The sequence below is a fragment of the Periplaneta americana genome, chromosome 3 (genome assembly GCF_040183065.1).
Source record: "Periplaneta americana isolate PAMFEO1 chromosome 3, P.americana_PAMFEO1_priV1, whole genome shotgun sequence".
NCBI classification, from domain to species: domain Eukaryota; kingdom Metazoa; phylum Arthropoda; class Insecta; order Blattodea; family Blattidae; genus Periplaneta; species Periplaneta americana.
Window position 1 is genome coordinate 97,004,814 of NC_091119.1, and position 22,918 is coordinate 97,027,731.

The 22,918-nt window shown below is 36.3% G+C and overlaps 1 protein-coding gene across 7 annotated transcripts in view; it reads left to right on the forward strand.

The window, feature by feature from the left end:
- The window catches only part of Schip1 (Schwannomin interacting protein 1), a 410,317-nt gene that overhangs the window by 278,309 nt on the left and 109,090 nt on the right, over window positions 1–22,918 (forward strand). For 2 of the 7 annotated variants that reach the window (XR_011331312.1, XM_069821041.1), the window contains exon 1: window positions 6,079–6,284. The exons of 2 other annotated variants lie outside the window; for them this stretch is intronic. The gene's annotated coding sequence lies outside the window, so the exon portion shown is untranslated. Of the gene's footprint in view, window positions 1–6,078; window positions 6,285–22,918 lie in introns of those variants that run through there. 3 more of the 7 variants (XM_069821043.1, XM_069821045.1, XM_069821044.1) reach the window with 2 other exon arrangements.

Below are 22,918 nucleotides of genomic sequence, written 5' to 3' on the forward strand. Positions count from 1 at the left end.
TAAGTCATGAATGATGAACGTAGTTCGCCATGGCTGACATTTTCTAGAAGAAAGCAGGAGGATTTTCTTCTTTGCACAGAACCTCAGTGCGTGTTCCATATCATGCGTTCTTCCTGTATTTTCTTTAGCTTTGGCCTTACTCCACATGCAAGTTGAGAATCTCTCACAGTCTCTTCTGATATTGTTCCGACTAAAAGAAGAAGAAGGGTGGAAGAGGAAGAACAAAAATGTATTATTATTATAATCATTATTATTATAATCATTATTATTATTATTATTATTATTATTATTATTATCTTCTTCACTACGAAAATTTGGTACAGTATTTAATACATGGGCTTATAAACCATAGAATATCAGCATGTTTGTCGAAGGTTGGAATTTTAAATGGAAATATTCAGGACTCTTTATTTTAGAATGTTAAATATTATGGTACAGTGTCCAATAGACAGGCTTATAAACCATACACTAACAGCAGTTTTCTGTCAAGTTAGATCCTCCAATGTGAAAGATATCCAGTACTATTGGTATCATTATTTTTAATAATTCGGTACAGTGTCCATTAGGACAGCTTATAAACAAATTAACAGCACTTCTCTCTTACGTTGGATCTTTCAACCTGACAGTCACTAGTACTAATGATTTCAGCATGTTAAATAATTAGTACAATGTTCATTACACGGATTTGTAACAGCAAGTTTCTCTCACGTTACATCTTTCGCTAGGCTTACTATGTATTTCAGTTAAGCTCACAATGTTCGTTAGATGGGCTTATAAACAACATACTAACAGTAGGTTTCTTTTATGTTGGGTCTTTCAACGTACGGGCTTACAAATAACGGACTAACAGCAGGTTTCTCTCATGTTGGATCTTTAAACGTAATAGATACCCAGTACTATTGATTTCAGTAAGTTTAATTTGCTGCAATGTTCAGTATCCGGGCTTACAAACAAAACACTTGGAGCAGGTTTCTCTCGAGCTGGATCTTTTAACGTAATAGAAATCCAGTATTATTGGTTTCAGTAAATTGAATCATTCGGTAAGTAATCATTAGGAGGACTTATAAACAACATAATGTTGGATCTTTCAACAGAATAGATATCCAATACTATTGATTTCAGTATGTTGAATAATTTTATATAATGTTCTTCAGACTGGCTTATAAACAATACACTAACAGCAAGTTTTTCTCATGTTGGATTTTTCAACGTAATGGATATTCAGTACTATTGATTTCAGGCAGTTGAACAAATTGGTACAGTGTTCAGTAGACAGGGTTATAAACAACGCACAAAGGGCGAGTTTCTCTCTTGTTGGATCTTTCAACGCGATAGATACCCAGTTCTATTGTTTTCAGTAAGTTGAATTATCTGGTTCAGTGTTCATTGGACAGGCTTATAAACAACACACTAACGGCAGGTTTCTTTCGTGTTGGATTTTTAAACGCAATAGATATCCAGTACCTACTACTGATTTCAGTAAGTTGAATAATTTGGTGCAATGTTCAGTATCTGGGCTTACAAACAAAACACTAAGAGCAGGTTTCTGTCATGCTGGAGCTTTCAACATGGTAGATATCCAGTACTATTGATTTGACTGTATTGAGGTGTAATATTCATTAGACTGGCTTATAAATAACACACTAACAGCAAGTTTTCTCATGTTGGATCTTTCAACGTGATAGGTATTTAGAACTATTGATTTCAGTAAGTGAACAATTTGGTACAATGTTCAGTAGATTGTATTATAAACAACACACTAAGAACAAGTTCCTCTCTTTTGGATCTTTCAAGGCAATATACCGTATGTCCCGTATTATTGATGTCAGTGAATATAATAATTGGGTACAGTGTTCATTGTACTGGATTATAAACAACACACTAACAGCAGGTTTCTCTTATTGGATCTTTCAACGTGATAGACGTCCAGAACTATTGATTTCAGTGTGTTGAATAATATGGTACAAATTACAGATTAACAGCAGATTTCCCCTCAGGTTGAATGTATTAACGAGAAAGAAATCAAGTTATGTATGCTTATTTCATTTTGTGAATATTACATTTTTTGTCGATTTGGAATGCGTGAAGGTTTTCAATTTCAGATTTTGGGACTACTGTACTCACTGAAATGATAGGCTAGTATGTGCCTTGTGATAACTTTGTTTACTTAATATCGTTGAGTTCTTGTGAATGATATCTGTAGTTTTTTTCATAAAACAATAAATTGTTGTTGCGTGCACCGTGGAAGTTATGGCTTAGTTAAACTGCAATGTCTATTTGCTTATATTTTTATCTGATCCTTCAAGAAAATGAAAAAATTATAGAGGGCACCATGGTGTTTGTAAACGTTTACTTGTTCTAATACTTATTATTATTATTATTATTATTATTATTATTATTATTATTATTATTATTATTATTATTATTATTATTAGGGGAGAGTTGGGTAGTATCGGACATCGGGTAATATCGGACAGTGCGTTTCTTTCATCTACCACCAGATGGTAGTACCTGAATAACATGGTTACGTTTCTGTATGCGACATCACAGAAATGTAACCATGTCATTCAGGTACTATCTGGTGGTAGATGAAAGAAACTCACTGTCCGATATTACCCGATGTCCGATACTACCCTACTCTCCCTATTATTATTATTATTATTATTATTATTATTATTATTATTATTATTATTATTATTATTATTATTTCCACCAACATCGCTATCACCATTATTTTTAGACATCGAATTAAAACCTTTTCAACTGAAATAACAAATGACACATAGTAAAAATTTGATAACTTATTTCCGTGTAATGTAATAGCTCGATTCTAAGAATGTGAAATGTAGCCTATCTGTTTCTAAATATTTAATAAAAAGCCCCTCTAAAATAATGGAAATATCGTCCTTATAATTTTTCTGTTGCCATATTCGTATCTTATGTAGCCTAATTCTCAATAGTTTCCTTCTCGTACAATATCTCGCTGTCTTTGAAATATGATTACTTAGTACTATAATTAGCAAATTTTTGCTTGTTTTATAAAATCATGTAATTACCTCTATTACGGTTACGGTTACCTTAGCTCCGGTACGACTGGAAGCGAATCATTCTCAAGCAATAAACGCAAGGCTGAACTTAAGATGCCGAGAGGTTCCATGTAACATAATCCGGCATGCATTCTCATCGACCTCCCAAGCTTCACATTGTTACGTAATCTCGCATGTTGAGATCAGAGCCGTTGGAAATACAGAAAAACCTCGTGAAACCGACAAGAGACGGTATCGATTGCTAGATTTTCCAACCTCGTCTCTCAACAAGAAAATTCTGGGATATTTCAATGTAGATATGATTTTAAACGCAAGTGTTACGGTAATATAAAAGAAAATATATAAATGTAAAGTCTTGATGTGGCAATTTTCCCATTTAGCAAGCACTGCACAGCTCATATTTCCATCTGCTTCAGATAACATACCCTCATGGAATTAAATTACCAAATTAGGAGTTGAAATTGTGATTGTTAATTTTTTTATTAAAAATACACTCTTGTGAGGTGGGGCGGGCATAACCCCTACCCGTTGATAGCACAGAGGGCGCCGCTTCCCTCGCCTGGAATCCAATATCAACTGTAGAAACCTGGCGCAACTAAGCAATCAACGAACACGGCAGGGATGCCAAACCTGCAGTTGCAGTCCCAAGTGACATGGAATACTCCCGTTACTAAAGTCTATTTCGTCATGAAAGGAATTACGACCAACTAATAATTCTGTGGTGTTCTCTATTCCTTAGTCTATCTTTTTGTCGTTCAAAGCTAATTTAACATTATATAATATGTCGTATACTATAAGATACAGACATGGCATAAGCATAACATTAGTCCTCTATCTATCACAATACAGAAATCACATTGACAGATGATATTCATGCGAAAGGAGAGACTTGAACCCACGAACGTAACCTCTTTGCTATGTCCTGTCTTTCGCGTGCACGATGGTTGGTTTGTACTATTTATCCTGTGTTTATTATTTTATTAATACCGCTTATTTTCGTTCCTTCCTGTTTTCTGTTACTAGCAGTCTATTTCCTTTCTTCATCTATAATTTTTAACTATTCTCGGTTGTTTCCATTTACTTTTTACTTCTGTTTTTACGTCATATCTCCATTTCCCCTTTCTTCTCTTCTTTATTTTTCTCTCTTTCTTTGTATCTAATAATAATACTAATACTAATAATACTTGCTTTCTTCTTTTTCCATTTTCCTTTCATTTTATTTTTAATAGTAGCGTTGTGAGTTCTAATAATAAAATACCAAAATTAACTGCTGCTTTTACTTTGGAAAACAAAGAATATTTTCTTAAAACTGAAACTAAAAATCTTCAATAGTAATGTAAAATCTACGTTACAGGAGGTAAACAACAAATTACATTATTTTATGAATAAATGTCTCCGGGAAGTCATAAATATCAACTGGTCTTACACAATCTAAAACAAAGAATTATGGAAAAGAACAAACTAAACTATTATCACGAAGAAAATTTTGAGACAGAAATAAAACTCCATGGATATATTCTAAGGAAGATCAACTTAATAGAAAAAGAAGCACTAAATCGGAATCTACAAGGAAAATAATGAGCGGAAGACCGAAAATAACTTGGAAAAGGACAATGGAAGAAGAATTAGCAGAAATAGGCAGAACATAGACGAGGTGGAATATTATATGAACGGAAACGAAGTATGATGGAGATGTTTTGGTGATGACCTATGCTCCCGAAGAAATTGAAGGACCCCGCTACTAGCGTTGCAAGTGAAATTTACACCATTCGTCATTTTTAACGTACTAGCTTCTTTTTTTTTTTGGCTTCCTCTCCAATCCTTCTCCTGATTTTTCCTCTATTCTTTCTTTATTGTCTTTCCCTTCTTTTCATACTTCTTTAACCTTGTATGTTTTCAAGAAATTAGGGTGAAAGTTGTAAATTTCACTTCATTTCCGAGATGGTTATCATTGTGGTTCAGACTTCAGACAATGCACTCCCATCAGACAGGTGAGCGGCCACTTCTCTGCCACAGGTGTGCTCCGTGTAGTATTCACAAAGCATTACAGGCGTTTCTCAGTTCGTGTGTAAAATAATTAATTTTCCATTTGACCCTGGAATCCCACTTATGTACATTAGGAACTCAAACATCTTGATTGCAATGTGCATCTGTGACTCGGTGCGGTTCCCTGGCGTGTCAAGATATTGAACCTAATTGAACGCAATTCAGCTAATAGGCGAGGAATGACTTGACTTAAGTGATACAAGCGCTTGATGCAACGTTATTCAACGCACGCTTCCGCGAATCAATAGAACGGAAATCAAATCGCGTGAATAAAACATCGACATAATCAGGATACAGGGGAAGCAACGCAACAAGATAAAATTAACTGAAAAGTCATTTGCTTATGTCAGATTTAGCATTAATAAAATGTTGTATTCTAGCAACCGTCAATAGTTAACATAGATTTTGCTAAAGCATTACAGCAAGACTGACTAATGCTCAATTGTGATTAATAATAAACATATTGTAGAATTAACTTAACTTAGATTTATTTACGTTAGTTTCGGTATCAGTAAGATTTCATATCCTAGCAGTCATACTAGCTAAAGCAACATAAAAGGCTAATTGTAAGGTTCAGTGTTAAATTGTAGCTGACAGTACTCTAAACTTAATTTACTTATGACGAATAGTACCAGAGCATCTGGCAAACGAATGGCATGCGGATCCCACAGACTGTCTCATCTTTCAATTGAAGCTCTGGTGTCATCAACCGCCCACAGCTGCTCGCATGAATGTGCACACGCCATGAAAAAGTACACAACGATACAATTTTTCTTAATTTATTTGTTTATAGTCATTCCTTTTTCACTAATTTATTTCCTTCCTTGATTTCCTCCTCCAGTCCATCACTGACATCAATTGCATTAAAATGAACTCTGTCGTATAACTTAGCCGGGGAAACACCCCCGCCACACAAGAGTCGGTGTTTCTACAGCACGCTCTTTGGGACGCGGCTCCGGGAGGGGACCTAGTTTCGCGTTGCTATGGAGATGCGATGAGTCACTCCTGGTCTCTAGTAGCCGCGCCTGGTAGTGTGCTTGGTGAACGCTTGCTGCACGGTCCCGGTTTCGAGTCCTGCTCGGTGTGTTTTTGAGTGTTGTGGATATTTCGAGTGCAGACCTGAACCTCGACACTGGGCAAGTTCGGCGGAAGGACTGCAAGGCGGGCCCACGATGTGTCGCGAGCCCCGAGGTGAGTGATTTTCTTATTTCGTGATATAGTGATGATCAAGATACAGCGAACAGAAAGCAGTCATGCGCCAGGATTTGAGTGCAAGATTCCGTATCCTGAAATCCCTTATCTCTATATTACCATGGTGAACAAACAAATGAATATGATATTTTTTCGTGTGAGACATGAGATGATATAATATAGGATAAAATGACATATATTTTAACATGGTAGGCCTATGTCATGTGGTATGTTAAGTAATAATACTTCAAAAAATATGTCATCATGTAATACACATGATACGTTGTATAAGCTGACATAAATTTGACATTTACATTATCGATGCCTACATATATTTGATTTATCACACAGTACATTTTGTCTCAAATTATTCGTGTAATGTAATATGCTAGGGTACTGTATGGTGTGATAAGGTATAGTATGATATACCAATACGTAATTTGGTTTAAAGTAATTTAAGGCCATTTTCCACCATAATGTAATCTTCATTCTGAACTCGTTTCAGTCCCCACGATCGAAATGTCCGGTCTTAAATAGCACTGTAGGGGTAGCGAGGAAAAAGGGTGTCCGATTCCTTTCTTGAAAATCGCCGTGCATGCATGCCACTTCATAGAGAACACAGACCGAGCTGTCCAAAATTTACTCCTGATAACACGTAATCGTTTTGATATGGAAATGAATAAGCCAATGTTTCATAGCGATATATGATAATTTTCAGGTGATAAAATGAGTGAGCTTTGGTATCATAGTGATACACGATAATCTTGTAGGTTATTAAATGAGTGAGCCTTTGTTTTATAGTGACAAACGATAATCTTACAGGTGATGAAATGAATGAGCTATGGTTCATAGTTACATACGATAATCTTGTAAAAGTGATGAAGTGAATCCGTCATATTTTCATAGCGACACACAATAATTTTCAGGTGACGCAACCAATCAGCCATAGTTTCATAGTGATACATGATAATTTTGCAGAAAATGAAATGAATCAGCCATGATTTCATACCGACATGCGATAATTTCCAGGTGATGAAATGAATCAGCCATGTTTTCATAGTGACACATGATAATCTTGCAGATAATGAAATGAATCAGCCATGGTTTCATAACGATATGCGATAACGTCCAGGTGATGAAATGAATGAGCAATGGTTTCATAGTGACACATGATAATCTTGCATATAATGAAATTAATCAGCCATGGTTTCATAACGACATGTGATAATTTCCAGTTGATTAAATGAATGAGCCATGGTTTCATAGTGACACATGATAATCTTTCAGATAATGAAATTAATCAGCCATGGTTTCATAACAATATGCGATAATTTTCAGGTGATGAAACTAATGAGCCATGGTTTCATAGTGACACACGATAATCATACAGTTAATGACACGAATGAGCCGTTGTATCGTAGTGCACACGATAGTCTTGCAGGTGATGAAGTGAATGGTCCATGATTTAATAGTGATACATCATAATCTTGCAGGTGATGAAATGAATGAGCCATGGTATCATAGTGCACACGATTTGCAGGTGATGAGGTGAATGATCCATAATTTCATAGTGACACAATAAAATCTTGCAGCTGATGAAATTAATGAGCCGTGGTATCATAGTGCATGCGATAATCTTGCAGGTGATGAAGTGAATTATCCATGATTTCATAGTGACACAATATAATCTTGCAGCTGATGAAATGAATGAGCCATGGTATCATAGTGCATGCATTGTAGCTGGTGAGGTGAATGATCCATAATTTCATAGTGACACATCATAATCTTGCAGCTGATGAAATGAATGAGCCATGTTATCATAGTGCACTCGAATTCTTGCAGGTGATGAAGTGAATGATCCATGATTTCATAGTGACACATCATAATCTTGCACCTGATGAAATTAATGAGCCATTGTAACATAGTGCACTGGAATTCTTGCAGGTGATGAAGTGAATGATCCATGATTTCATAGTGACACATCATAATCTTGCACCTGATGAAATTAATGCGCCATTGTAACATAGTGCACTCCAAATCTCGCAGGTGATGAAGTGGATCATCCATTATTTCATAGTGGCAGGTGATGAAATGAATTGAGGATGGTATTCATGCTACAGGGGATTCATGAATGAGTCATGATTTCCTAGTGAAACACTATAATCACGTGCTCAAATGAAGGCGTGATGGTATTCATGCTACAGTTGTTGGTAAGAATTAGCTTTGGTATCCTAATGACAAACTATAATCATTAAGGTAATGAAATGAATGAGAAGATGCAATGAATGTCATTATTTCCTAGTGACACACTATAAGCATTCAAGTGAGAAATGAAGTAAGGATGGTATTCATGCTGCAGGAGATGCAGTGAATAAGTCATGGTTTCCTAGTGACACACTATATATAATCTTTCAAGTGATGAAATGAATGAAGGATGGTATTCATGCTGCACTTGATGGATGATTTAACCTCGATACCCAAGTGACATAATAATCTTTCAGATGATTGAATGAGTGAAGGATGGTATGCCTGCTGCAGGAGATGCAATGAACAGGACAGGTTTCCTAGTGACACACAATAATCTTCCAAGGGATGAAATGAATGAGGGATGGTATACGTGCAGCAAAGATGCAATGAACGGGTCATGATTTACTAGTGACACACGATAATCTTCCAAGTGATGAAATGAATGAGGGATGGTATACGTGCAGCAAAGATGCAATAAACGGGTCATGATTTACTAGTGACACACGATAATCTTCCAAGTGATGAAATGAATGAGGGATAGTATACTTGCAGCAGAAGATGCAATGAACGGGTCATGATTTACTAGTGACACACGATAATCTTCCAAGTGATGAAATGAATGAGGGGTAGTATACTTGCAGCAGAAGATGCAATGAACGGGTCATGATTTACTAGTGACACACGATAATCTTCCAAGTGATGAAATGAATGAGGGATAGTATACTTGCAGCAGAAGATGCAATGAACGGGTCATGATTTACTAGTGACACACGATAATCTTCCAAGTGATGAAATGAATGAGGGGTAGTATACTTGCAGCAGAAGATGCAATGAACGGGTCATGATTTACTAGTGACACACGATAATCTTCCAAGTGATGAAATGAATGAGGGGCGGTATACTTGCAGCAGAAGATGCAATGAACGGGTCATGATTTACTAGTGACACACGATAATCTTCCAAGTGATGAAATGAATGAGGGGTAGTATACTTGCAGCAGAAATTGCAATGAACGGGTCATGATTTACTAGTGACACACGATAATCTTCCAAGTGATGAAATGAATGAGGGGTAGTATACTTGCAGCAGAAGATGCAATGAACGGGTCATGATTTACTAGTGACACACGATAATCTTCCAAGTGATGAAATGAATGAGGGGTGGTTTACGTGCAGCAGAAGATGCAATGAACGGGTCATGATTTACTAGTGACACACGATAATCTTCCAAGTGATGAAATGAATGAGGGATAGTATACTTGCAGCAGAAGATGCAATGAACGGGTCATGATTTACTAGTGACACACGATAATCTTCCAAGTGATGAAATGAATGAGGGATGGTATACTAGCAGCAGAAGATGCAATGAACGGGTCATGATTTACTAGTGACACACGATAATCTTCCAAGTGATGAAATGAATGAGGGGTGGTATACGTGCAGCAGAAGATGCAATGAACGGGTCATGATTTACTAGTGACACACGATAATCTTCCAAGTGATGAAATGAATGAGGGATAGTATACATGCAGCAGAAGATGCAATGAACGGGTCATGATTTACTAGTGACACACGATAATCTTCCAAGTGATGAAATGAATGAGGGATGGTATACTAGCAGCAGAAGATGCAATGAACGGGTCATGATTTACTAGTGACACACGATAATCTTCCAAGTGATGAAATGAATGAGGGGTGGTATACGTGCAGCAGAAGATGCAATGAACGGGTCATGATTTACTAGTGACACACGATAATCTTCCAAGTGATGAAATGAATGAGGGATAGTATACTTGCAGCAGAAGATGCAATGAACGGGTCATGATTTACTAGTGACACACGATAATCTTCCAAGTGATGAAATGATTGAGGGATGGTATACGTGCAGCAGAAGATGCAATGAACGGGTCATGATTTACTAGTGACACACGATAATCTTCCAAGTGATGAAATGAATGAGGGATGGTATACTTGCAGCAGAAGATGCAATGAACGGGTCATGATTTACTAGTGACACACGATAATCTTCCAAGTGATGAAATGAATGAGGGGTGGTATACGTGCAGCAGAAGATGCAATGAACGGGTCATGATTTACTAGTGACACACGATAATCTTCCAAGTGATGAAATGAATGAAGGTTAGTATACTTGTAGCAGAAGATGCAATGAACGGGTCATGATTTACTAGTGACACACGATAATCTTCCAAGTGATGAAATGAATGAGGGGTAGTATACTTGCAGCAGAAGATGCAATGAACGGGTCATGATTTACTAGTGACACACGATAATCTTCCAAGTGATGAAATGAATGAGGGATAGTATACTTGCAGCAGAAGATGCAATGAACGGGTCATGATTTACTAGTGACACACGATAATCTTCCAAGTGATGAAATGAATGAGGGATGGTATACTTGCAGCAGAAGATGCAATGAACGGGTCATGATTTACTAGTGGCACACGATAATCTTCCAAGTGATGAAATGAATGAGGGGTGGTATACGTGCAGCAGAAGATGCAATGAACGGGTCATGATTTACTAGTGACACACGATAATCTTCCAAGTGATGAAATGAATGAGGGGTGGTATACGTGCAGCAGAAGATGCAATGAACGGGTCATGTTTTACTAGTAACACACGATAATCTTCCAAGTGATTAAATGAATGAGGGATGGTATACGTGCAGCAGAAGATGCAATGAACGGGTCATGATTTACTAGTGACACACGATAATCTTCCAAGTGATGAAATGAATGGGGGGTGGTATACGTGCAGCAAAAGATCCAATGAACGGGTCATGATTTCCTAGTGACACATGATAATCTTTCAGGTGATGAAATTAATGAGGGATGGTATGCATGCTACAGAAGATGTATGAATGAGTCATGATTTCCTAGTGATACACGGTAATCTTTCAGGTGGTTTAAGTGAATTACTGTAGACATGGTTTTGTGTTACAATTGGCCCACAGTGTTCTAGTGACACTTGTGAAACTTTCAGGTAATTAGATGAATGAGACATAATTCTATGCTGCAGGCGATGAAATAAATGAACAATTATATTCTAGTGACAAAATAATCCTGCGGAAAATGAAATGAATATGTTATAGTTATAGTTACACACAATACTCTGCATGTAATGAAATGTCGGAATATGATAATTGTACAAGCGCCCAAGTAAATATCCCTTTCTTTCATAGTGCGATGTGTGTGTGTGTGCTATGATCCACATATAGTGCGCGCTGGTGTGGCTCAATAACGTGTATTTCATTGTCTATCACTCATGCTAGTTGTGATGTGTTTCTTTAACTTCTAACTCTGTATTAATTCACGTCAGTTATGTCATATAGGTATTTGATAACCAGAACGAGTGTCATAAATACTTTATCCATACAAGGGAAAGGTGTACTTGTCGTTGAGGAAAAATTTGGCAATACCTGTACGGTAGTGACCACGTCCACTTGCCTATGCTCTCCAAATTGTAATAGAGCTTGATATTAAATGCTGACTGAATATTTGTTTTGCTGGGATACTGGATTTATTGTACCTGCGTGCTCATAATTCGATCATGTTAACTGAGGCTAGTGAGATGTGCAAACAATTCATTTCGAATTAGTCGTCAGTTTATATCCGTTCAGCGTTCGGACTTCAAACAAGTAGGAGTTAATTTTAATAATGAAAGTTCTGAAAATTTACGCACATGCTTTATGGATAAATTACATTCGCTAGCCAAATAAAGGACCAAAACGACGAGGCGATTATTTCGAAACATCGGAAACGGTAAATCTCAAGACAAGATTGATAATCCCAAGATATCTTAACAATCTAATCAACAAGAACCTTTAAAATCTCACAATTTGCAAATATTTAATACCTTTGCAGCGTCACCATATGGAACGTTTAATTCCGTATTTCCTGTGCATTTGTGTTTCTTGGAGGTCGCATTCTGGTATTTGTAAGGTTAATTTCCTGGCAAGCAATCAATAAGCCGCGCGGACATGTGAAGCTCTGGGATTCCACGCGGCCAGCAGATCAATACACGGCAATTGGCTCCCCGCCCCCACACCCCGCAGTGTCGTGGTGCTGACCATAGGATCCAGCACAGTCGTGGTCCAATCCTGGAGATCGAGATGATTATTCCTGTCATGACTTATTATCGTCCTCGTCGGCGCCGTCATCATTGAAACAAATTTAATATCCTCGTAGCACGCTAGGCTTCAAACACGTTGCTGAAATCAGAGTTGGAATAGGCTATATCAGATGTCAATAATAAAAGTTGCTGTGAACATGAAACTAAAGGAGTCTATATATTAAATACGAATTACTGTACAATACGAATTTCTAGTAAATTATAAAAGAAAAGGCTTTTTTGCTGAAGTTCCGTTTGGAATATTTCCAGATTTTAAACACCAGTTAGGTATTATACGAATTTCTGTTAAATTATAAAACAAGAGCTTTGTTCCTGAAATACCAATTTCGAACACCAATTATAATACTAAATTCTGTTGAATTGTTAAAAGAAAAGAAGAGAAGTGCTAAATTCAACTTTTAAACGTCAATTATATGGATTTTTAAGTAAAAAGGGAAAATATTATTAAAATTCTAATTAAAATACTTCACTGTAGACAAGACTCTAAAAATCAACTACAATACCTCATATTATGGAAATATAAACAAAAGACAGATTTGTAACTAAAATTCTAAACGAAATATTTCAATGTAAATAATCGATGAATATATTTATGTGCTCTTGAAAAGAAAAATATGGGTAAATATACCCGATAATTTGCTGGGTGTTCTGAAAGTTCCTATGTAAATATTACAACAACGTAATGGATACGGTTTAAAAAATTAATATAATACAAATTATCACACTTTTATAATCTTAATTTTTACTATTTTATTGACAATTTGTTTTCTTTTTTCCGAGAAGTTTCTAAATATCACTGGTATATGTGAAATCTAAAAACACTTAATTGTATGTGTGTGCGTGCGTGTGTTTTTTTTTTTTTCGGTGTTGAAAATTCAATGAAGTATTTATTTCTCATACAGAGTCATTAATCAGGTACCTACTTAGCTGTCACATTTTATGTTATATAGGTTGTTTTCGGGCTAGTGTTACAAACTTTCAGGAAAGATGGAGAAGGGCACATGTATCAATTTGAGATAAGGAACCCTGGTCCGGAAATAACTGAGTCGAAAGTTACAAGCAAAAACAGTTGTGTGGAAATGAAATAATTTTATTCCTCTGTACACCTTATTTATGTGTATTTATCTGTACATTTACATATACTCTATTCATCTGACGTTGTTTACGTTGTCTACTTACAGTATTCCATTCAGTGCGCTGTCTGAGAGGTAGGGACAGAAAACTATACTAAAGCAATGCAGATAGCGTAATGTGTAACGGACATTGTCGGTCCTGATCTGCACGTCTGTAGACAGCAGTGTATGTGTACAAGTTGCAGTGTCCAGTCGATTAGCGATTAGTCCTAGTGAAATGGAAGAGTACACGAGAGCGGAATATGCAGACATGATTTTCGAATACGGATAAGCCAGTGGGAACAGTAGACAAGCTCACAGATTGTATCGGGACAAGTACCCACGTAGGAGACATCCGGTCCATACCATCTTTCCACGACTGTTCCAAAGGTTAAGGGAAGGAGGCACGTGGTGCGAAATCACAATTCCATTTCCACACAACTATTTTTGCTTGTAACTTTCGACTCAGTCATTCCCGGACCAGGGTTCCTTATTTCAAATTGATACATGTGTCCTTCCCCATCATCCCTGAACGTTTGTAACAGCAGCCCGGAAATACCCTGTATAATTACTGCAACCTTAATTTCCTTCATGAAGTAGTTTTTAATATGACTTTCAGTGCATGCATCACAAAATAATATATTAAGAAAAATATAAATAAAGATACAATAATACTGTAAAGAAATGTAGTCTATGCATTGAGTTAACAGATGTAAGCTAAATACAAATTTATTATTATAAACTATAGGCTACGTTTTTAAATAGGAGAGGGCAATGGATCACAATATACCAAAACTGAAATTTTATAATTTGACCAAAACAGTAATTTAAGTGATTATTTGTACCTTAAATATAATTATGATGCCATTACTATGCAAATAAAAAGTCATAACAGTTTTATTGCTAAAAAATCAGATCGAGATTCATCGATGGAATTAACGTTGTAAACCATTATTGTATAAATTATAACCAAAAGAATATAATTTATGTCTGAGAGCATTACGGAGCGCGCGGTAGTTACGCGGTTAAGGTATTACGATGCATGCTGGAAGGTCGCGGGTTCGATTCCCGATAGGATCATGGATTTTTCCATTGATATAATCATTCCAGTCGCACTGTGATCCTGGAGTATACTCAACCTCTAATAGAAATTAATACCAGGGGCATTTCCTTGGGGGTAAAGGCGGCGAGCACAAAGGAGTGACATCCCTATTGCTATTAAATGCCGATTGTCTGTAAAGGTGGGCGATTTGGCCTGTCATGGAATTGACTTTACTTTCACCTGAGAACATATAAATATTTATTCAAACGAAACTGCATTAACAACATTGTGATTGAGTTGCAATATGTAAGAGCATACTGGATGCATAGCCGCCATGGTAGATCAGTTGGAAGAGAGCTGTTTTAAGACGATCGAGGACACGAGTTCAAATCTCGATGATTGCGGAATTATATATTTGCGGTGAACAGAGCCAAGGTTCCTGAGGGTTTTTCCTCCTGTTCTCCCATTTTCACTCCCTCATTCCACCAACATTACTAACAATTCATTACCATCTTCATTTCGAAAAATAGCGCATTTCCTTTGCTACGTGATGTCGAATCCACAGTCCGTTGCAATGGATGTTCCTCGCGGTTTGACCAAAGATTGTTACATGATAGAGGTGATAAGTTCTAGACCACCCGTGAACGCAATAAATTTAAGCTCCTCGAATATTCACTATAATACTGCGAAATTGATTTCTTTGCTTTTTCCCATTTTATATTGCATAGAAACATAGAAACTCATCATATGGACGATTTTCAACTATACAGAGTGGAAGTAATATGCCTGTGCAGATTTTAACATCTTACAAGGAGAGGACACGCTCTGTATATCACCGAATGAAATAAGATTGTGTGAGATGAAAGTACAAGAAGTACTGTTTAAAGTCATACCTGGTATGGGTGGCCAATGTCCCCTCGTTTTGGAAATATTGGCTGTTGTTTGTGACATACTTCCGTTAGGTGCCTAATAGGGAGCATTAGACTGTGTGAAAGCGTAGCTCATATGGTTGAGTGCTGAGTTGTTATCCAGGCAACCTGAGTTCGAATCTTAACTGGTCCTATATTTTTTAAATAATGATTAATAGTGTGATGACAGTAATCTATTTACATACATCATATTTCTCAATGTATTGAACGCTTCATCATGTTTTAAACAAATTACTAATTAACTAACATTGTATTGTAAAGGATAAACAAGGAAATATTGCTCATGTACGCAGGTCACTGGTGTCTGTTCTGTTTCTATTCCACTTCTTTTTTACATGATTCATTCTGATAAATGTCATAAAAACACACAAAACATACATAGTTCCTGCACCATGCACAGCAAATGAAAGAAGGTTGTCCACAGTCACACACATTTTTCCGCACTTCTGCTGCGAAACAGACATTTTTCACATTTACAAACACTTCTCGTTCGTTTATTAATTTTGATGCATACCACGCATGCGGTCAGAGCGTGGTGCCAACCACACCACCTCATTCTAGTGCCGAGGTCATGGAAAGCATGGGGCTCTATCTCCATGCCCCCCAAGTGCCTTCATGGCATGTTACGGGGATACCTTTACCTTACCTTACCACGCATATTTCAACATGGCTTTGAATATAGGAGCTGACAACTGAAAGTGAATTAAGGCGTGACTTTGAGGGCATCCTCCCTTGAAGCAATTTGTCGTCCAGTTTGTAAAAGGAAAGAGCTATTTTGCAAATATTTGATAAAAATCTTCACTTGTCTAAAAAAATAAACATCACAGTACTGGCTTAATCCAGTACATTTGGGTGAAATCACTTTAAGGTTGCACGTTACTCCATTTTCTTCATTTGTAAATATTTCATCATACAAAGAAGGATTTACCTGCCCTTCCCACGAGTCCAGAATTAGAAGAAATGGCTGCTCTTTCACATATGGCTTTATTACTTTCTCCAGATATTGCTTATGGAGTTGAGATGTCAGCTTTCCTGATGAAGAACGTGTTACACATATATTTCCGAATTTAGAAGTGAGTTCATCTACTTGACGTTGCACTCTTGGGCCAAATTGTCCTTTTGGTTCTAATAATAATAGTAATAATAATAATAATAACAATAATAATAACAATAATCATAATATCAAGTTTTAAAAAATGAGAAGGCATTAGGATTCGAACTGGGGTTGCCTGGATGACAACTTAGCATGCAACCATATGAGCTACGCTGTTCCGTAGTCTAATGCTTCCCTATTAAGCACCTAACGGAAGTATGTCACAAACAATAGCCAATATTTCCAAAACGAGCGGTCATTGGTCACCCATACCAGGTATGACTTTAAACAGTACGTCGTGTACTTTCATCTCACACAATCTTATTTAATTCGATTATATACAGAGCGTGTCCTCTCCTTGTTAGTATTAATATTGTTTTACTTGATAAATACGATTCTGATTTTTACTCTTATCATTAGGTAAAATGATATGGAATTATTTATCATTTTGCAGTAAAATGGGTGGTTTTCTTGCAATTAAATAAAACGATTAAAACGTATTGCTATTTCCTGTCATTAGCAAGTCTGGCAACCCTACTGCAGTGACTAAGGGACGGAATGCTGCTATTCAGACCGAGTGCGTGTGTGTACCCGAAGCACTGTTGCTGAACTATGCAGACCTCGAGCTTAATTTTCTAATTAACCATACATTTAATTATAATAAGCATAATAGGTTTTATTTATTTTAATGTATTTTATTGCCTCCTTTAGTCTGTACAATTATATGAATTCCACTTTGTATCTTATTTTGTATAAAATAGAACAATAGATAAAATAAACACGAGAGTTTAAATTTCTTGAGAAAATATAATTTGAATTTCTGAATAAGACGTTAACATACTGAAATGACGAATAATAATCAAATTTTAATGCAAGAAAAGAAATAGCCAGACAATATGCAATTGCTGACGTGTTTAAAATAAATAGAACAAGGGTCAGTGTACAGAGATAAACTTGATATGTTTCGCGTGTTTATAGCAATAAGACCTTAAATCTGTCGAGATTGTGACGTCATTACTGATATATGAGCGTGTTTGACTCTTGGATTTATGACGTTAGTGACCTCGGGCATCGCACTTACAGGTTGTGTCGAAACACTCAATCCTATATGGATATTTCTTTGTTATGTATAAATTTGATGGAACGATGATAGTTAAAAGAGAATCGATATTATTTTATTACGTCTTTGAATAGGCACCAAACCCAAAAAAATTTGGTTCCAACGTGGAATTTCTGTGGTGAAGAAAGTGTGTTCCACAGACAGCCACTTTGTCCATTACAGATGAGACTCTGGTCCTTTCGATGAGAAGTCGTCAGGTGTTCCAAGACGGCGCTGTGAGCAGCTCTCAGTATTGTCAAGACCTCCCTGAAGAAGTGACCGATTTTTCTCCTACTCGCCAATTGTTACGGCTCCATAGACAAGGATAAGAGTAGGGGATGATAAGCAATAAGTTGAAGACTTACAGCCTGTTTTAAAGGATACTGGCAAATGGATAAGGTAATGAGCTCATTCATCAAGTTTATGTGTGGAATTCAAGAAGATAACATCCAGTGAAATGAGGTTAAAATTAAGAAAGTAAGCTTTGACTGGTATTCCACCACCATCCGAGAGATAAATGTTAAACTTCGCTTTTTTTAATGGGGAAAAACAATGGCTTGCTTTTCAGTTAATAAATCAAACGTTTAAGTAACGTATGTGAAACATACAGCAGAGTGCGTATAGGCCAGTTTCTATCTGATGCTTTCCCAATTCACTGCGGGCTAAAGCAAGGAGATGCACTATCACCTTTACTTTTTAACTTCAATCTAGAATATGTCATTAGGAAGATTCAGGATAACACAGAGGGTTTGGAATTGAACGAGTTACACCAGCTTCTTGTCTATGCGGATCTCGTGAATATGTTAGGAGAAAATCCACAAACGATTAGGGAAAACACGCAAATTTTACTTGAAGGAAGTAAAGCGATAGGTTTGGAGGTAAATCCCGAAAAGACAAAGTATATGATTATGTCTCGTGACCAGAATATTGTACGAAATGGAAATATAAAAATTGGAGATTTATCCTTCAAAGAGATGGAAAAATTTAAACATCTTGGAGCAACAGTAGCAAATATAAATGACACTCAAGAGGAAATTAAACGCAGAATAAATATGGGAAATGCCTGTTTTTATTCGGTTGAGGAGCTTTTGTCATCTAGTCTGTTGTCAAAAAATCTGAAAGTCAGAAATTATAAAACAGTTATATTACCGGTTGTTCTGTATGGTTGTGAAATTTGGACTCTCACTTTGAGAGAGGAACAGAGATTAAGAGTGTTTGAGAATAAGGTTCTTAGGAAAATATTTGGGCCTAAGAGGGATGAAGTTACAGGAGAATGGAGAAAGTTGCACAACACAGAACTACACGCATTGTATTCTTCACATGACATAATTAGGAACATTAAATCCAGACGTTTGAGATGGGCAGGGCATGTAGCACGTATGGGTGAATCCAGAAATGCATATAGAGTGTTAGTTGGGAGACCGGAGAAAAAAAGGCTTTTGGGGAGGCCGAGACGTAGATGGGAGGATAATATTAAAATGGATTTGAGGAAGGTGGGATATGATGATAGAGATTGGATTAATCTTGCACAGGTTAGAGACCGATGGCGGGCTTATGTGAGGGTGGCAATGAACCTGCGGGTTCCTTAAAAGCCATTTTGTATTGTATTGTATGTATTTACTATATGACTACAAATGACAACGCACAAGAAATAAATATACTTTTTAATGTTGTTCTTAAAAGAATCAGCTAATAATTTCAGCCTGTGAGGGAGATTTTTCGCTTGTTCTGGCGAAAATGTAGTATTTCGCACTGCTATCGAATTGCTGCTTGAATCTTCTGTTTGCTCTCCAGGATACTGTTAAACTGAATAGCTGAGCATATGGAATTATAATTCTCAGTCAAATCTAAATTCATCTTTGCATAAACGTACAGTAGGTACAATTTTTCTTTTTGTTTTCCTTTTCTTCTTTCCAGGTATCTAAAAAAAACATGGAAGAATTAGTCTAAAAAAGTGTGAAAAGTTAAAGCATTATGTTCAATTAATGTTTATATTCGTAGTTTATTTCCTTGAACTACGGAATGGCGCATGCCATGTATATCATTTGTTTCATGTGTAACACACTTATTCACGAAAAATACAGCATTAGTACAGAGTTTATATGAAAAGAACCACCGAAGTGTAACAAAAATTGCCTTTACTTGATAACATGTCCAGTGTGGTTCCATTTGCCTCACCACTTTCTGAAGACGCACTCTTGCATTAGTGACAGCTTTCCGACACAAATATTCGCCATTTTATACAACAATGTGCAAGCCGCCGGGGTGGCTCAGTCGGTAGAGTGTTTGTCTGCTAATCCGTGGTTGCGTTCAGTCATGGGTTCGATTCCCGCTTGGGGTGATTACCTGCTTGGGTTTTTTCTGAGACTAATGTCTATGGAGTATCCTCGGGCTCATTTCACTGTCAAAAATTCCATCGACACTAAATAACCCAGTAGTTGAAACAGCGTCATTAAATAACCAAGTAAAAAAAACAATGCGTATATCGTCATTTTTGCCGAATCCCGTCTCTTTTGCTTCCAATATAATCCATGAAATATTGCACATGCTCGCACATTTCCAATGCCGATATCGTACCTATAATTCATTCAACATAAGGTCCACTCTTAAAATACTTATTACTCAACACAAGTGTTCGACTGACCCTACCTCAACCTATCATGTTGCAACTTATTGATTACAAATGCATTTTTCGCATTGATACGCTTCTGTTCGTGATATGGCATGCTACATCCAAATAAAACATTGACGACACATCATAGGTATTAAACAAAAACTCTCAGCTATATAATTGATGCGGTAGCCGGAAAAAGGGCCCATAAGCAAAAGTCATGTTTCGAGAAAACAATTATTGAAATATTTATTTGTATGTCATTGCGATTTGAATGCACTTTTATCAAGATAACAATTTTCTTACTGTTACAATAATATCTGTCTACAAGTTTTTGTTAAATAATACATTCCGACTTTAATAGTGTTAATAAAAGAATATATTTTATTGAAGCATTTTATAGGCCCTTTTTCCAGAGAACAAATTTATTTTATCAAAATTCTTTCAATATGATTATATTTTAGCAGAAATTTAATATCAGCATTGAACGGCGCACATTACAGAGGTTTATGATTTCATAATCATTTTAGTAAAATTATATTTCTTACATATATCTCATAGTTACGTCATAAATTGTACCGAATATGTAAAAATCAAGAATATGTATTGGGTACAGAATATAGACTACAGGTTATTTAATATTAATCTAGAATGAATTCAAACTCAGTGCAGTCTACACTTTAGTGCACATTCTGGAGGACTCACACTCGCTTTGAGAATCATCTTCATTAATTTTTTCTCCCAATCCAACTTTACTCTCTTCAATAATGTTGTCAAGCCAACTGTTTGAAATATTTTAAATATGTTTTTTACTTCAGATTCAGTTTTTCACCAGTCGTTTCTTTGAAATAATCACAGAATAACCCAAAGAGAATCTTGATATTTAGATTTGGATTAGTGGACAATAGTGGATCTTGCTGTGTGGAATCGATTGTAGGTGTGACTGCAGTAAATCCCATTATATTGTTGTTAATTTTATACGGTCTGTCTTCATGAGAACTCCCTTTTCCCTCAAATGTTTCACCTTTTAATATTTTGCCTTGTATTATTCTCAGTCTTTTGGCGGAAATTTTGAAGATTCCCAAAATCATTTGGCGACACACCTCTTGCTGAACACCACTTCGACGCAGAGAATTTATCCATGTATTTTCACGACTTACTTTTGGATTTTAAGTTACATTTATGACTAGTAGATTTTTTTATAACAAGCCGGCCACTGTAGCATCCTGCAGTAACTTTGTTTGCCCACTGTAAAATATTTCGAAGAAATCTTTCTGTTCATCAGCACTGAACTTGGAGAAACATTCCAAATCGAATTTTTTATGTGATATAATTTCTTCAAAAATTCACAATGGTCTGAAGAGTCGACTAAATTTTTATAACCAGACGTGGAGCTACTACTCATCAAACAGCATACACTTTTCCGTGGTAACCACTTCGGCTTTTATTCACAACGATGGTCCAATGCTAACTATACAATACCTCATCGCATCAGGGAGTTAAATCTAAAACGAACTTCAAATGGAATTAAAGTATATTTGCATAAAATATTTTATAAGACCTTCGAAATTAGGAGCGCTAGCTATATGAAACCAGTTGTAAGTTAAAATTTACGAGAAAGAGGTATGTTCATGTATATATTCTGCATATATATATTTTCCAAAGAAAACGTGCAGTCACAAAAATAGGACATTTACTTGCTAAAAAGAATCGAGGAGCTAATAATAGAGATATTTGAAGAAAGGAAAAGCATTTTACACGAAATGAACAGTCGAATTACTCCACTAACTCTGCGATGTAATGGCTTGTCTTTTTGAAATCATTAAATTATTGAAGTTCGATGGCATCTGTTTTGAACCATTCATTAATGTGTAACCAGGTAACACCAAAAATCAATATATTCTTGGAAAGTAGACTCCGTGAGTTCTACCCTCAGGTCGGCTTCTTCAAACTAGAATCGAGTGAGTGACGTGTTCCGGATTCTCCGAATTTCCATGTGAGGGCGAGTACAGACAACACGGCGACAACCATTTCAACAGGGCCAGTGATGCTACGAAGAGAATTAAAAAATATATTGTAACAATTGTGATGCTACTAATAATTCCGTTCTGTCGTATCTTTGCAGGTGATACTTAAAGTCTTATCTACGGGCTATGTCAAATGTGTTAACACTTAAATGAAAAGAACATCTCAACACTAGAAAAAACATCTGACTCAAATACATTTTTTTCATTTCATATTATAAGGTATCAACCTGTTGTCCATTATTATCAACATACAATTGGATACCATCAAGAGCAGCATTTAACACCCTGATGCAGAATTATCTGGGAATAATTTGTTACTTTGT